The sequence below is a fragment of the Melozone crissalis genome, unplaced genomic scaffold (assembly GCF_028551555.1).
Source record: "Melozone crissalis strain CALT ecotype California unplaced genomic scaffold, PUWL_Pcris_2 ptg000004l_1, whole genome shotgun sequence".
In the NCBI taxonomy this organism is placed as follows: Eukaryota; Metazoa; Chordata; class Aves; order Passeriformes; family Passerellidae; genus Melozone; species Melozone crissalis.
Genome location: NW_026535782.1, coordinates 2,563,042 through 2,578,947, shown reverse-complemented (window position 1 = coordinate 2,578,947; position 15,906 = coordinate 2,563,042).

Here is a 15,906-nt window from a genome sequence, read left to right as displayed (position 1 = left end):
TCTAAGTGATGCTGACACCCCTGTACCAGCTGTCAGTGATTCAGAACAGAGTTGCTCAGTGCTTTCTTCTATTTTGTGCCTTGGACCCTTATTGGGATGCATTATCTGGTCTTATATTTGATGCTGCAGATGAGAAAACTGCCTCCTGAGCTCATTTGCCTTACAGTCATTGTAGCAGTTCTGAAGATTTGTATGGATGGGAACAAAACAGTGAGTGAATTTGCACCCTCCTGCTGAGATATTGCTTTTCCACAGTAGACTTGGCTCTTACAAAAATTTTATCCTAGAAGATGATGAATCTGTTGGTTTTGGAAGTCCTTTGATGTCTTCCTTTTTTCTTTCTTCAGTGACTTCACAAGGGACTATCAGAGAAATGAACCAAATGTTTGTTGAGAAAAGACATTATTCTTAAAGCAATTACATATCTAGATTAAATGCTCTAAATACAATTAGTAGATCTACTACAAATATTTCAGTAAAAAAGTTTTTCTTTGGAAATAGCTGCTTCAAAAAAATATATCCATGGACCTATGCTTTACATTTTTTTTTTTAATTTTCTTTTAGTGGGTGGTTATTTTGTTTCCTATTGAAAGAAAACAAAGCAGAAAGGCGCAAAAACTGAAAGCAGATAAATCAATAGGAAATGAATAGGAAAACCTTCATACATCTGGCTTAAATGTGTTCACACAGACTTGGAGAGATTTTCTGTCTCTTTCTTGTCCCAGAGACAATTCTCTTTGTGTCAGTTCCACTTTAGGAAGAAAAGTGAAGGAGTAGATATTCCTAAACTCAAATAGATATTGATAGGACTGATAGCTTGAGGATTGCTCCAGGCTATGGAATAATATAATTCACTGAGAGCAGCAGCTCATTTTAGTTCAAACCCTAAATCCAAGCCCACCATACACTGAAGATTATTTACTCTGGTAAATTCTGCAGGACCTGAAACTCTTGAGAACACTGAGGACCCAGGGTAATTCCAAAGTTTCCTGAGCACTTTATACTGTGTCCTTGTTGTGTTCAATGCCTGAACCACTGCATGAGAGACCAACACTTGATGGAGGCACAGAGACTCCATGTACACCAGCCCATGCATAGGCAGAGGGCAGTTTAAAATTTGTTACAAATTCAGGCTTTATACTAATGAGAAGCTACTTCAGGACAAAACTGATTGTGAAAGGTGTTTTAGAGGTGGAATATAGGGGTTATTTGCCTGAATTTTGTCCTTGGTGCATGATAGGTTGTGAACTTCCCTTAAGTGTGAATCCACAAGGTCTCCCTCTCATAGAAAAGAGGCATCTATAAATTATGAGTTATATATCAGCAGCTCCATTAGTGGAATTCTTTATAACATAATTCAACAAGGGGAAAGCTCAGTGTTGTTTTGTTCTGTTTGGAAGTTTTTGGAAGCTATAACTGGTCTTCACGAAAGCTGCTAGGAGGTCTTAAAGGTAAAAAAGAATTAGAGAGCTAATAGCTTGGAGTGCCATTTGGACCTTACTTCAGTAGAAATGTTATCTTATTTATATGGAGAAGAAATCAAGAATGACAATACATAATATATATTAACCCTTGGAAAATCCCTGTGTAGCTTATATGGAACTGACATTGATTAAAGGAGAAATCCCATGTGTGCTTTTGTCCTGTTCTAAATTATTCAGGTCCTGGCAACACAGCGTTTCATGCACATCCAAAAATAAATAAATCTTTGAAAAACCAACCTATTTTTGAATGCTGGATTTTGAAAGAGGAAAAGAGAAATTGTGTGTCTATCCACAAAAAATAGGAAAATTAATTTATTGTTGGTTTGGAGAAGATTTGTTCCTTTCTGGAAAACAGAAGGATTTGCCTTGTTATCTTAATAAATTCCAAACCTTTAGAAATGTCAGAATCACAGAGGGCTGCACTCTTCTGTTTAAATCAGTTTTAGCTTTCCTGCCTGGACTACCTTTCTAGAATTCAATAATTCATATTTTTAAAAATCCAGTCATTTCCACTGAGGAAACATAAAGATTCTTAGGAGTCAGGCACTAGGTAGACCTAAAGCTATTTACCATAAAGCTGGACTAAAAGTTACACTTTTTTGTTTGCAGAACTGCACAAGCCCTGACCTACACTTCCCCAAGAGAGTTCTCTCGTTGTCTTCAACTCATAGCTATGCTTTTTTTCTTATTAACTTTAAATCATTCTCAGTATTTCACCTCTTCAAGGTGTTTTAAAGAATATTAATAAAAAAATAGCTTGGCATTAAAAATTACTGCAATGAGCGTAACAGTTCATAGCTCCAAATAGGATTGTGATTCTTCTTAATAGAAGATGATCACCTGCCCTGGCCACCACTCACTCTAACAGGGCTTCAGACTGGGGTCTGAAAACCTTTCACTATGGTGTGATCAGTGAAAGGTTTATGTATGGCTAATGGGCATGAAATTGTGAGATGTTTTGCCAAAGATCCTGCAGGATGTCTGTGGCTGATCTGGGCATACAAAACAATTTAACTGCACACGATAATTCTGAGCAGAGTGTAGCCTGTGCTACTGGGAAAGTGTACAGCTGTCTCTTATGCTTAGAAGACAGAAACAGGCATTTTTAGGGTGAATGTCCTCTCATCCTAAAATGAGACATTGAAGATAAGGTAGAAAATGCCTAAACCCATCACTTTGAACCAGGCAGAAAGCCAAGCATTTAGCTCAATAGTAAATATCTAGAATACAGACACAAAATTAGGGAAATGAATCTCACCTCCTGCTTTTATATTACAAAACTGCTCAGCTTTTCTTTGGCTCTTCTTTAAAATTTCCATTTTAAAGATGAGAAATGGAAAAGGCAAAGATAAGGAAAGGGAAAAAAAAAAAAAAAGGACAAGAAAATAAAAGAAATAATATGGATGCTGTTGTAATTTCTTTGTAGACAAGAAAATATTTGAATGAGATCGAGAACCCTGATGGAGCAATGAAAAGGCACAATTAGATTTCTCAGAAATTATTTAAATCAGCTATATGGCATTGGGGCCTTTTGCATGGCATGTTTTTTCTTTTTTCTAGGAAGAGACCCTTGTATTCTCAGTGCCTCAGTCCTCTACACAAGGCTTTGGCTTTCTCAGATGCCATCTCTTCCTCTTTCCTTGAATAGTAAGTCTTATATTTGTGATGGCATCAAAGTCCAACCATGGACCAAACATTTTTCAGAATTCAGAGATCTCTGCAGTGGTAAAATGTAGCCCCTTCAAGGAAAAAAGTACTCAGTTTCTACAAAACCTCCATTACCCTTAACTGCCCTGGGCTCCACAGTTCCCTGTTGAAACCACAATCTCATTCTGCCTCATAATGCTTCTATTCATCTTGCTATTTGCCATCTCTTTCTTACTGCCTTTCAAAAACTTTAGGTAAAATTGATAATTTTGGACTGCAGGCTGTTGAGGACATGGCACCCAATTAAAGCATTACATGACACAAGCTGTGACCTTCCAGAATGCCCCTTTATGACTGATTTCACAGAGCAGAAGTGTTATTACCTGGAACATCTTCATTTTCTTTTTTCAGTCATGAAGGAATAGATTGTGAAAGCACCTGATAGCATGAAAAAAAGAAGGTAAATTCCCAAGCACTTCCCACAAACTGTGCCTCTTGCTCTGTAGAATTGTTCTGACATAGGTTTTGTCAGGCTGCTGGTGTGGAGGCTCTGCAGAACATCAAAACATCTCCCAGGACTGCTTCTCTGACAGCCTGGCACTGTGTAGTGCTTTACTCAGATCAGCTTTGGATTGTGTATATGGCTGTGGAACATGGGCCTTTGAGTAAAACAGGACCTGTAAGCAACTTCCAGACATGTGGGCACTGTAGCTACATGTCCTAATGACTAAATATTCAGGATTCTCAAGATTCCCTTGACTTAGTTTTTAATTGATTAATTTGAAGAATAAACATAAGAAAGCATTTATTCCAATGGGTGTTAACTTTTGGAAGACTCTTGAACAAATGCTTTTCTTAAAGAAAAAAAAAATCACTATGGAATTCAATAGAAACCTGCATGATTTCTGGCAGAGAAATAGGCTTCAGAGCTAAGCTTTACTCACAGCTCAAATCAAACCAAATGCTCAGTCTTTCTAACTTTGAGAAACTTTGGCTGAGTTTCTATTATGTACCTCAATTTTGCCAAAGATGTACAATACCTGAATTTTTTTCAACTGAAGATATTTTTCCAAGATAAAAGAAGCCAAACTTCTGTCCATATGTCATGGCTGAATATCACCCAATTTTCCTTTCTCGTCTTCATGCTATTTACAGCCTAAATGGTTAACATTAGAAGCAGCTGCAAACTAAAGTGTGTGTATCTAAGCCCTGGTTTATTGAATTTGCATTTTAAAAGCCAACAGTCAATTTGAATTCAAAATATGCAGTAAAGCAATCAAATTATTCTTTTAGCTTTCTTCTCCTCAGTCAGAAAACTGCATACATAGAAAACCAATGGCTTGGTGTTAAAAACTGACCCTTTTTTTTTTTTATTTTTTTTTTCTTTCCCAGAGCTTATGGGAAGTTTCAATGCCTTTGCAGCCTGGTAATCTGAAATGAGAAAGCCAAAGGACTGCTGAGCTGTTATTTCAAAATTAAAATCATGAGTAAGAGTCATGAGTGCTGGCGCAGCCAAGCATAGACTTCATCAAAGTTGTAAAGATTTATACTGAGAGGGGCTGTCTTCCTGTTTAACTGGATCATTGTCAGATAAACTGTCAAGCCATTTTTTTCTTTCCCTATCCATCTTTCCTTTTATACCCTCTGGCATAAACACTGAGTTCTCAGAGTCACCAGGGCACTGTTTTGGATGAGGGATGTTTCCACTTTTAATGACTGACTCCTCTTCTCTTGATACTGGTACCATGCTGACATTGTTGGAGGATTAGTGTGGATTTCCCTTATTAATGGCTTTTTGGCTTTTTGGCTTTTATATCAAGACTAAAGTACTTGGAGCAAACGAGATGCCAGTCAAAATTTTGTGACTTGCATTTTCTTCAAGGAGTTCTGCCTAAATTGCTGAGATGCTGCTTTCTAAATCCTGCCTTGTGGCAACCCAAGTCTGTGATCTGCAACAAGAAAAACTTGCCTGTGAGCCTGCACTCACTCTGGGACGTGGCTGCTGTGCTCATGTGGAGTCCCAGCCTGTACCAGAGCAGCTCACAGTTCTCATAAACTTGCACTGCAGTTTGCTTGGAGCCAGCAACTCCTCAGTGTGGGTGTCACACTGCAAGTATTTATTCCTGCCATACACATCTGAAGTGACTTAGCTGAGCTGCCCGCTTAACCTTTTCCGTTCACAATACCTGAGGGAGGTGAATGGACTTGGTTTGTGCCAGAATGGTTTAATATCATCTCTCAGCTCCTGCTGTCTTTGTAGGCAGACTCAGACTTCAGCCTCAGGCCCAAACAGAGCTGTTAGGGAGATTCCTGCAAGTGCAGTTCACAATTGCTGTACATATTTATTTCCAGCACAAAGATAGAGCAGCCCTGAGCATCCCGCCTGCAGATGAAAGTAGGCAAGCCCTGTGGGCAGGGAGTGCATTTTGTCAGCACTGAGTGTGAATTGGGAGAGAAAATACAGTCCTATGCAAAATACAAGCAAATACAAAAAAGCAGTAATTAGCTGTGCAGAAATGCCAACAGATTCTCAGAGAGATGCATTTTATCCCAGATGAGTTGTGAATATGAACTAGGAGTGTGACCCATAAATTTTAAAGCCAGAGAGCATATTATAAACTTTTGGGTCAGTCACCTGCATTACTGAGGTTGCACTTGTGCAACATGGTCATGCATATTCACATGGTTGGGTTTGGGCCCTTTTTGGGCTTCTCTTGTTTCTTCCCTTAGGCTGATTGTAATTAGAAATGGGATCAAGGCTCTGAAGTACAGAGTTGAAGTACATCTGATGTACCCCACATCCACAGGGCTTTGCAATTAGCATTTACAGCTGGATCTATCCACCAGCTGCATTTTTAAATTCATTCTAACTTCACAGAGTAACTAGAGAATTGTCCCACATTAGGAATTTGGCTGGTGCTGCATGCCTGGTGAAACAGCTTTTTCCCTGCAGTCTCGCTGTGGAGGTGTACTGTCAGCCAAGGCTGTGTGAGCCATAGATATTGGCTTAGGGAAATTTGCCTCTAATCTAGGAATTAAAAATTATTTGTTTTAATGTGCAAGTTTCTGCCTGACTACTCTCACCAATTCCTATTTCCAATTCACTGGAATTAAAAGAGAAAATGTTTGTGGTTGTGAGGCCTAGACAAATTGCTTCTGACCTACAGAAACCTTTCAGTGCCTTGGGTTATATTAGGAGGATGCTGAAAGGACTGGGACCTCCTCTGCTGCTCTACACAGACGACATTTTGGTTACAGACAGGATGTGACCATGCTGGAGAATTTTCCTCCTTTCCAATCTGCACGAAGAAGTTGTCTTCTGATACATCCCATAGCAACCACTCCAGCCCAAACTGCAATGATAAAAGTTAGTTTTATGAAACTGCAGAGGTTACTGATATTATGGACAAAGCAGCATCTAATAAACAGTGGACAAATGCTAGTTTTATGAAATTGCAGAAGTTACTGACATTATGGACAAAGCAGCATCCAATAATCACTGGCTTTTTGTTGGTAATGGCTCTTGATAGCTTAGCCATTCACAAATGTCACACCTGTCATTTCTGAGTCCTACACAGGTACTTTTGCACTGCTAGGAGAAGTTGTCTACACTGTTATGGTTGGGGAAACATAGCAGCAATGTCATAAACCTGTCAGCATAGATGTAAACCAGAAAGGAGATAAAGGTCTCCTCCAAAAGAGAAGAGCAAAATAAAATTTCAAATCTGCACAGTTTATATTGAACAATATAATTTTGAAGAAGCATTCAAAATCACTAAGCTAGTGCAAGCATAATAAATATCTTTTTATTACATTCAGACATGTGACTTTTTTTTCTTTTTTTTTCTGTCAACAGGAGAAATTCTCAGGACAGGATTGGAAAGGACAATGGAAGTTGACCCTACACAACAGTTCCCTAAGTAATCTAACAGGAATAAGGTTTTAACAAGACAGGCAGAATTTACAGATAAACCTGACAAGACAACAAGGGAGGTGGAGGTATCAACACATCCCGAAGGGGGAGGTTCCTACTATCAGGACCATCAAATTAGCAACAAATTAGCAGTGATGTCCTTCTGAAGAGATGTCCAGGGAGGTTGGAGACTCTTGGCTGTTACCATAGTCCTTTCTGGCTTTAATACAATATAATGTTGGAGTTTTGGGGATTTTTTGGGGGGGTCTTTGAAGGATTTTTTAAAAATGCTTAAGAAAGAATGGTCCTTCTCTAGAGTGTGTATTGGAAACTGTGAGCAGCAGAGTTTTTGATAAATTCTGTGAGAAAAGAGGAAACTCACTGTAGTTCCCATAGTTGACTATGAACCCTTTTCTTTGTTATTTTACCATAAGCAGAATATCAGCAAACTGCTTTCTTAAACACTGCATGTCCAAACTGATGAGACACTTGATGCCACCTTTGGCACAGCTCTGATATTTTCAAGGGAATGCAAAGGAATAACTACAATAGGAATGATAAAATGCTGAACTTAAAGCAATGATCTCAAAAGTGTATAAAATAAATAGGACTTTAATTTCTTTAAATTATTATTATTATCATTATTAATAAATTATTATTATTATCTCCATGCATGAACTTTTTAAGAAGCAGGAGTGCTCTGACCTCAATGTCACTTATGTAAGAACACTCAGTCTGCAAAGAGAAAGAAGCAAATTATGCACTTTAAAGCCATTCCTATGTCTAATGCAAAAATTTTTGTTTGGATAATTCAACAAATCACGTGAGTTTTCCTCTGAAGTCAGCAGGACAGCTCACATGAGATGCTCATGTGCCCTAAGTTGCAAGATACTGATCTCATATATTCATTATTTATTTATATATTGTCATGATGCTCTTGTTTCCCTCTCATATTTGTTTTTTCCTTGCACTTTAAACAAAACTCCACTCCATGATTTTGCATGGACAGCAGGATGAGTATTTGGGCTCAGATATGAGTAAGAAAAATGTATCATTAATCCATTTTCACAGGTCTTGGTAGAAAAAAAGAGACACCAATAATAAAGAAAATCACATATGTCTTACATTACTCCTCATTTGTCTTCCCCAAACAGATTGTAAATGCTGCCCTGTGGTTATGAGTTATGTTAATTTATTTGCTTAAAAAGTATTCTGAGAAGTTTCATGAGTCACCCAACAACATACACTTTCTGGTGATCACTGGGTGATCATTTGTTTTTGTGACAGGAAACACTTAAACTACCAAACACAGCTGGTTAAAAAACAGTGTAAAATGTGCAGGTGCATGGACAGAAAAAAGAAAAAAAGAAAAATAAGCTCCCTCCCCACTCCCAAAACTTTTATTTTCACAGAAAAATAAGAAGAAAATGGACTTTCAAAGCTAAGAAACTAAGTTACTGAACAACAGAGAATGTCAAATTTAGCTAATATTTTTTTTATAAATAAAACTCACATTGCTTTTATTGGACTAAAGTACTGAACCAGCACACAATGTGGGAATGAATTTAGCCTAGATAACTGGACCTATGAATCTTCACAGACAATAGACTATTAAATGTTCAAATAAAGATCTGTGTTTTCAAGTTTATTTTATGGGGGTTATTTTCAGCTGATTTACTGTCATTAAAACAATCATTCCTGGTATTTGTCTGTAGTGGGTCTGTTCAACAGAGGTTTAACACTACAAATCTCTTATTTATGAATGTGATAATTTACATTTCTGAACCAGAACTGTCTTCTCTATTAAAGTGGTGGGGGTCAGGCAGACACTTAAGGGTATGATGTGGAATAACTCTCTGATAACAGGACCAGTTAGCAACTGCAAGAAGGTGCTGATGCTCTTAAAAAGCAAACCCACATCCATCCTTTCACCTTCCACTGCATCAGGGGCTCAGAGCCCCACCCAACCTGGCTTTGAACACTTCCAGGAATGTTGTAATGTTGTCCCGTTCTTCTAAGTTCTTTTAAGCCTTCTTAATGAACTTTCTCACGCATTTTTATGTAAATAATTATTGTTTTACATTCTTTTCTGGAGGAGAAATTTGATGGACTGTTGGTTTGTCCAGTGTCATTGGAGAGGTGGCACTGTCATCCTCCAATCCCCTGTCACTTTTGAAAATCTATAAATGCTGTAGTCAGAAATTAAACTTCCCTTCTTTTTACCTTGGAGTTTCCAGTGTCTGCGTCATTTTATTTCGTGTTCTATTATGACACAGGAATGGGGCACCCACAACCTCTCTGGGAAACTTGTTCTAGTGCCTCCTCACCCTCACAGCAAAGAATTTTACTGTACAGTTTTATTAGTCTCTTTTCTAAAAACAAACTAACAAGCAAGAAAACTGGAGGAGTTATTTCATGGCCTTTACCCTGCAAGTCACAAACACAACTGCAGAGTTGTTGGATATGTCATCAACTTTTCTTACACTGTACTCTAATTTCACTTATTGTTTATGATCTTGTATTCATGGATTATTTCAGACCTCTGCACCTCATGCAAAGGAAAATACATTTCCTTCTTCAGCTGTTACAGAGAAAACACAATTTGCTTTGGAAAGTGATTGGAAGATGCGAAAGTGATAGGAGTATTTTCTTTACAATCTTTGCAGCTGGAATATGGAATTTATACAAAGAACAAAGTTCACAGTATTTCATCGCAATTTTAACCATTATTTCATTTCCCTATGAAGGTTTGATGTGTTACCATATGTCTCATAATTCTTGAGATGTGGTGTGATAATGATTCAAATAGGTTTTTATTGATAACGTTGCCATTTATTGAAATAGTTTCAAAAATTCTTGTAAAGAACACACTTTGTCCTTTTTATTACTTTTTCTTTTTGGCATTAGGAAAATTGCACTTGAGAGTTTAAGGTGCCATTCTTAAAACAAGTTTTTTTGCCCTTTTTTTTAAGAATAAAAATATGTAACACTAAAAAAAGTTGTGAAGAAAAAATTGGCAGACATATCTCAGACAATAAGTAACTTCAAAAAGGAGGATAACATAATTCACACTGTAGACAGAAATTTATAATTTTGTCAAATAATTTTATTCAGTGAAAGTATTCAAACACATACTTGGTCTCATGCATGTGCAGTGTTGCCCCCAGCAATATAATGAATCAAGTGCTAAGTGGTTTTCAGAAAATTGCCAGCAACTTTGGTTTCTTGGAGCAACCAGACAGCCTTATTAGAAACCTCAGAAAGCTTTTCCATAAATAATATTTTTCTTTCAGGACAAATATTTCTTGAATTTCTGCTACCAAAATTAAGAGGAGAACTTTGTCCTTTAATTGTTATAACTTACTACTAGTAATACGAAATGGGGAAAGAGACAGCATGCTGCATATATTCTACCTCTACCAATCACAGGTGTTGTGTCAAAAGGTATTAATCTATTTGGCATAGTTATATCATCCATAGCAGGATATTAAAAGGACAAAAATTCCTCAGCTTTACCCTGCTTGTGAGAAAAAAAAAAGAAAAAAAACCAAACATATAATTTTCTTTTACTATCTATAATTTATAACTCTACAGACTTCAATTCATGTTTTACTAATTGAAGTATATTTTAAAAATACATTCAGCAAATGATCTTCCTTCTCAAGCTCTATCAAGACTTCTTAAGGTTAAGTCAACAACAGTGGAACCTAAGATGAAAGATAAATAACCTTTAAAAATATTAATCATGAATTGTAAGAAAATATGAGGCAAAATATTAGTGAAGTCATTTTAAAAATATCCAGATCATTTTATAGTCTGCATCTGGTTCTATTTCATATAAATGCAAGTTGGACATCTATGACCTTTGGGTTAGTAACAGATGCTGTCATGAAGTTGATCATTTTTTCATAAGCAAAAGCTAAACAGAATAATTTCAGACCACCCAATGTTTCCAAAAGGCAGTTGCCTGGCACAGCCAAGGATTGCACTGGTCCATGCAAAACTGTATCCAGACACTCTGGACGTACTTTTCAAATTTTATCATCTGTGGCTTTAATTATGAATTTCATATGTCAGGTTTTCTTCTCCCCAGTGGTGGAAAATGCCCACAGAGGCAAAGGCTGAGGGTAATGCTCTGTGTGCAGAAATGTTTGAAAGGTGCCTGCAGGTGCTGCAAGCAGCACTGCTGGGCTCAGGGGATGGGGTCTGTGAGCAGCCTGCATGGGCCAGGAGGAGGGGAAACAAGTCAGGCATGCAGGTGACAGAACAATTGTCATGGTCCTATACAATGCAGTGAAGCATAGGGATGCCAACCTCACTGGATATCAGCACGAACCTCAAAGAGTTCCTGCTTGGGCAGGAACAGTCCCACACTCTGCATCACCCACACAGAGTCTGCATCTCATGGCTTTGTAATCTTTAAATGACTCTTGCTGACATTGGCTCAGAGAAAGAGCAGCTATCTTCTCTAGTGCACTCAAGATTCCTCCCCAAGAATGGTTAACTATCTTTAATTATGTCTGCTTTTTAGAGGAGGTTAATCCTTCAATCTGCTCTTTAAGTTTCTGGTATTGAGAGGGAAATGCTGGGCAGTCTTGAAAATAACAACCCTTCCTTAAGTGCATTATGATGAACAACAGTGTCAGAAAAAAACCCCATACCCCAAACCCAAATCAAAACCAACAAACAAAAAAAAAAAAAACCCCAAACAGACAAACAAACAAACAGGCAAGTCAAGAAATATTCAAATTTGGACAAGCAGACCTTTAAGTTTTAAATAGACAGTACATCTATCAGGAGCAGCATTAGAAGTAGAAATTTGAGTAGGTATACTATATAAATACAACCTTCATGGTACAGAATCATAGAATTTTTCAGGGTGGGAAAGACCTCTAAGATCATCAAGTCCAGCTGTTAACCCAGCATCTTCACATTCACCACTAAGCCATGGCCCCAGGTGCCACTCCCACAGGTTTTCAAATACCTCCAGGGATGGTGACTCAGCCACTTTTCTGAGCAGCCTGTTCCTATGGTTGACAACCATTTTGGTGTAGAAAATTTTCCCAATTTCCATCTAAACCTCTTCTGATGAAACCTGAGGCCATTTCCCCTCCCTTTTTCACTTGCTACTAGATAGAAAAGACTGAACCCCACCTTGCTCCAACCTCCTTTCAGGTAGTTGTAGAGTCTGAGATATATAGAGGGAGCAATATACTGGTGATTGAACCACTTTGTTTTTCTGATTCAATCAGATTTTAAAGTGGCTATTTGGTTCGGCAAATCCGACTTTAATTTTACTAACAATTAAAGCTGTGTCTGATACAGCTATACAACCTATACAGCTATAGCTATTAAATTCCCCATAAAAGGAATTTCAATAAAAGATTCTGTAACTATTAAAGAAAGCTTATATCCTGTATAGCACTCATTTCTTGTTGCACTTCAAAATGGAAGAGCCAGGCTTTGTTTTGATAGAAGCTCATTACACAAACTTCATAAACTTTGGGAAAAAGCACCAAAACATAGTACAGAAAGACACTAATATGAAACAATGACAAACATTGTGTTTTCTGAAAATGATCAGTTCATTCATACATATTTTTTGCTACCTTTTAAAGGATCTGAGTGCTCTGGACGAGCGGGCAGGTTTAGTGGGGGTAAGAAATTCCCAAACAAACAAACAAAATAATTCCTCTTTTACTGCTGTCATGCTCATCTACACTGTTTTGGAATTTAATTTTGGGATCCATTGGATTGTAAATCAACTGAATTGCAGGCAAAAGCCTCAGATATGGTGAAGACAGTTCAGGGTTAGTTACAGCTGGGTGAATACACCTAAGCTATAAAATAGAGCATTCCACACTATTCTGTTATTTTTAAATGGCTATTCAAGCTAATAAAAAAAAAAGAGCTCTCTAGTAACAGAATATCCATTTACATGGGACAAGTTCTTCTGGAAGCAATAAAGGTGCCTATCTGCACAGTGCCCAGGATAGGTTTTCATTCAGAACAGGCCTATTTTCTATTTAAGGTACTTCACTCAACTAGAGATTCTGAAAGATCAAATATCACACTATAGGTTCTCCTTCATGCTTTGCAAAGGAGGCCTTGTGTGCAAGCTGCTTTAAAACACAGTTTTTACTCATGTCATCTGCCAGAATAAAGCACAGTGGGCTCTTTGACCTTGGAAAGCAAAGCACACTGACAGGTTGCTAGAAGCCCATGGGTAGCATCTAAAAGACATGAAAATATTTATGTCTGTGTTCATACTTCCTCCCAAAATCTTAATACCTCAAAATCTTAGTTTAACACCTATATTCTCCAAGAGGTGTGGAAGCATTTGAAAGCTATTGTGTCCGACTTACAATTTTTCTCACTGAAATTTTAGGCAGCTGACAGCTCAAATATCATGTAGTTTGTTGAACTCGTAGCTGCTAATAAATGAAGACAGAGAAAGAGATACACAATTGTGCTGCACTTAGGTGGAAACACCCAAAATACCAGCACCCCCAGAGAACTATTAGGCAGTGCTAGCATTGCTCAGCAATCTCCTCAGCCTGGTGGGTGAATCCTGGGGAGGCAGGAGGCGCTACTGAGGCCAGATGTGCCCTCTCTGCAGGATGTTCCAGTTACAATTTACTTTCCTCTTGGCCATATTACCCTCACAGTTTGGTCACACAACAAGTCAGGTTTGAGAAAAAGAAACTTTATGAACTGTACCAGGATCCAAGAGCTAAAACAATGTCCAACTTATATACAAGCAATCTGTCACCACCGTCCTTCCATGCTACTGGCTCAGCTAAGGGTTATGTAAAGTTGGATACCATCACAAGTGGTTAGAAAATTTTTTGATGAATCAACGAGCAACATGTTTTCCAAGCCATAAAATAGTCTACTAAAACCAAATCTGGGGTCAATAATGCTTTCTATTCTAATCCTAAATACTTAGATTTCAGCACAGCTGCTTTCCTTGTCAATGGTGACACCTTCCACTCACTGAAAATTAAGGACTGATTTTAAAGCTTAGCGCTGTATGACTAGCTAGATTAGAAATGGACATAAATATTAAAAAAATCAGAAAATTCAAGTGATTAATGACATAAATACCCTTCTCAGAAATGTCCTAGAAACACTCTATAGTTTCAGAATCCCAAATCACAGCATTTATCAACCAAAATGTGACTTAGTCAAATTTTGAGGCCCCAAACACACAAAACTGTGATATCTTGTGTGTAGTTACAGATATTTAACTTTTCAGAACCCTCTGGATCTTCAAGTTATACCTATCTCTAAATTTCTTCTCATTCCATAATGAAATAATAACAATTTCTATAAACTGTAATAAAATTCTATTAAAACACCAGACAAAAAATTATTAAAGGTGCTTAGTTGTCTTCTTACTGCTGACATATCTTCAACAGCCTGACAGCAAGACCATTCAAGGTAGCCATCCAACCTATAGGCTAATGGTCATTGCTGCCTCCAAATGCAAGTGCTCAGATTCTCTCTCCTCTCTGAGAATAGATATTCCCAGGCTAAAAAAGACTAGATCCAAACTTTACACTTTTGAGACACGTATTATACATGGAAGAACATGATTCAAAAGATGAGTAACATCCCCTTCACCCCCACTACTATCTCTCCTCTTCTTTGGAAGGCATTCAGGGTTAGCTCAGACTGTGCTCCAACCACAGGCACCAAACTAGCTCCTCTCAGAGCCTGGAGTTTGGCATCTCCTCCACTGTATCTGCATAGCAATGGCCTTTTAAGCAGATGTAGGTCTGTATCATTCCGTGGTAGCTCTGAGCCTAGATTCACATCTGCCTTGTCTTAAGGGGAATTTCCTGAGCCCAGAAATTGAAATGGGTTGATCCAGCAAAACAGAAGAGTCAAGTTTTGAATGAATATATCTCCACTGTTTGGATTTTCTCTGGATCTAGCACGCTCATGCCTCAATTTCAACAGAAAGATGTGTATGCAAACTGCAGTATGACTCCCAGTTGAGACTTTTGCTGGTCATTGCGATAGTTCTCCCTACTCCATAGAGAGAAATTCTATATATCATGGATCTCCACTATCCACCTCAGGAACACAGACATCTGGAGTTCACCTAGTGCATCCCACTGCATAAAATTTAGCCCCAGGTTCTCAAAGTTTCCCTGCCTGTTATTTCCCAGATTGGTATTCCCAAAAGATACCAAAAACAAATCCTTTTATGGTTTATATCATTATATGGAGTCTTTTCTCTTTTGTGCAGGCTACAGACAAACAGGACAAACAGCTCCTGACTTCCAACCCACTTGAGGTTAGGTATTACAGTATCTTTTTAGGCAGAGGGGACCCTCAGCGTCTGCAATTTTCTCTTAGAGCTAATTAATTCCTGCAGATTAATTAATTCCTGAAGATCCCAGAGTTTATATGTCAATCTGACTAACATGTATCATTATGTGGAGTACTTGGACTCTCAAAATAGCTAACAAGAATAATACATGCAAACCACACATACCAAAACATTGTGCTGTTAGTCAGTGTTCCAGGCATGTTAATTAACATTTCCATACTGTGTGTATTACAATGCTCAAAAAATTTATTTTTTAATAATCAAGCCACAGAACGGAGGCTGAGATCACAAGAGTCTGGGTCACAAGAAGAGTCTGGGTGGAAGCCACAGAAGCTAAAATGGAAATTCTGAGTGAGATTTCATTTCCAAATCCACATGTTTTATTTTGTTTATGAAAGAACTAATTTGGTGGCTGAAGAAAATAATTGAAAGATACTCTTGAAAAGGAAGAGTGAATACCACTTAAATCCTATATTTCATATTTGCTTCTCAAAACAGCTGTCAGAAGCTAGCAGTGCTAA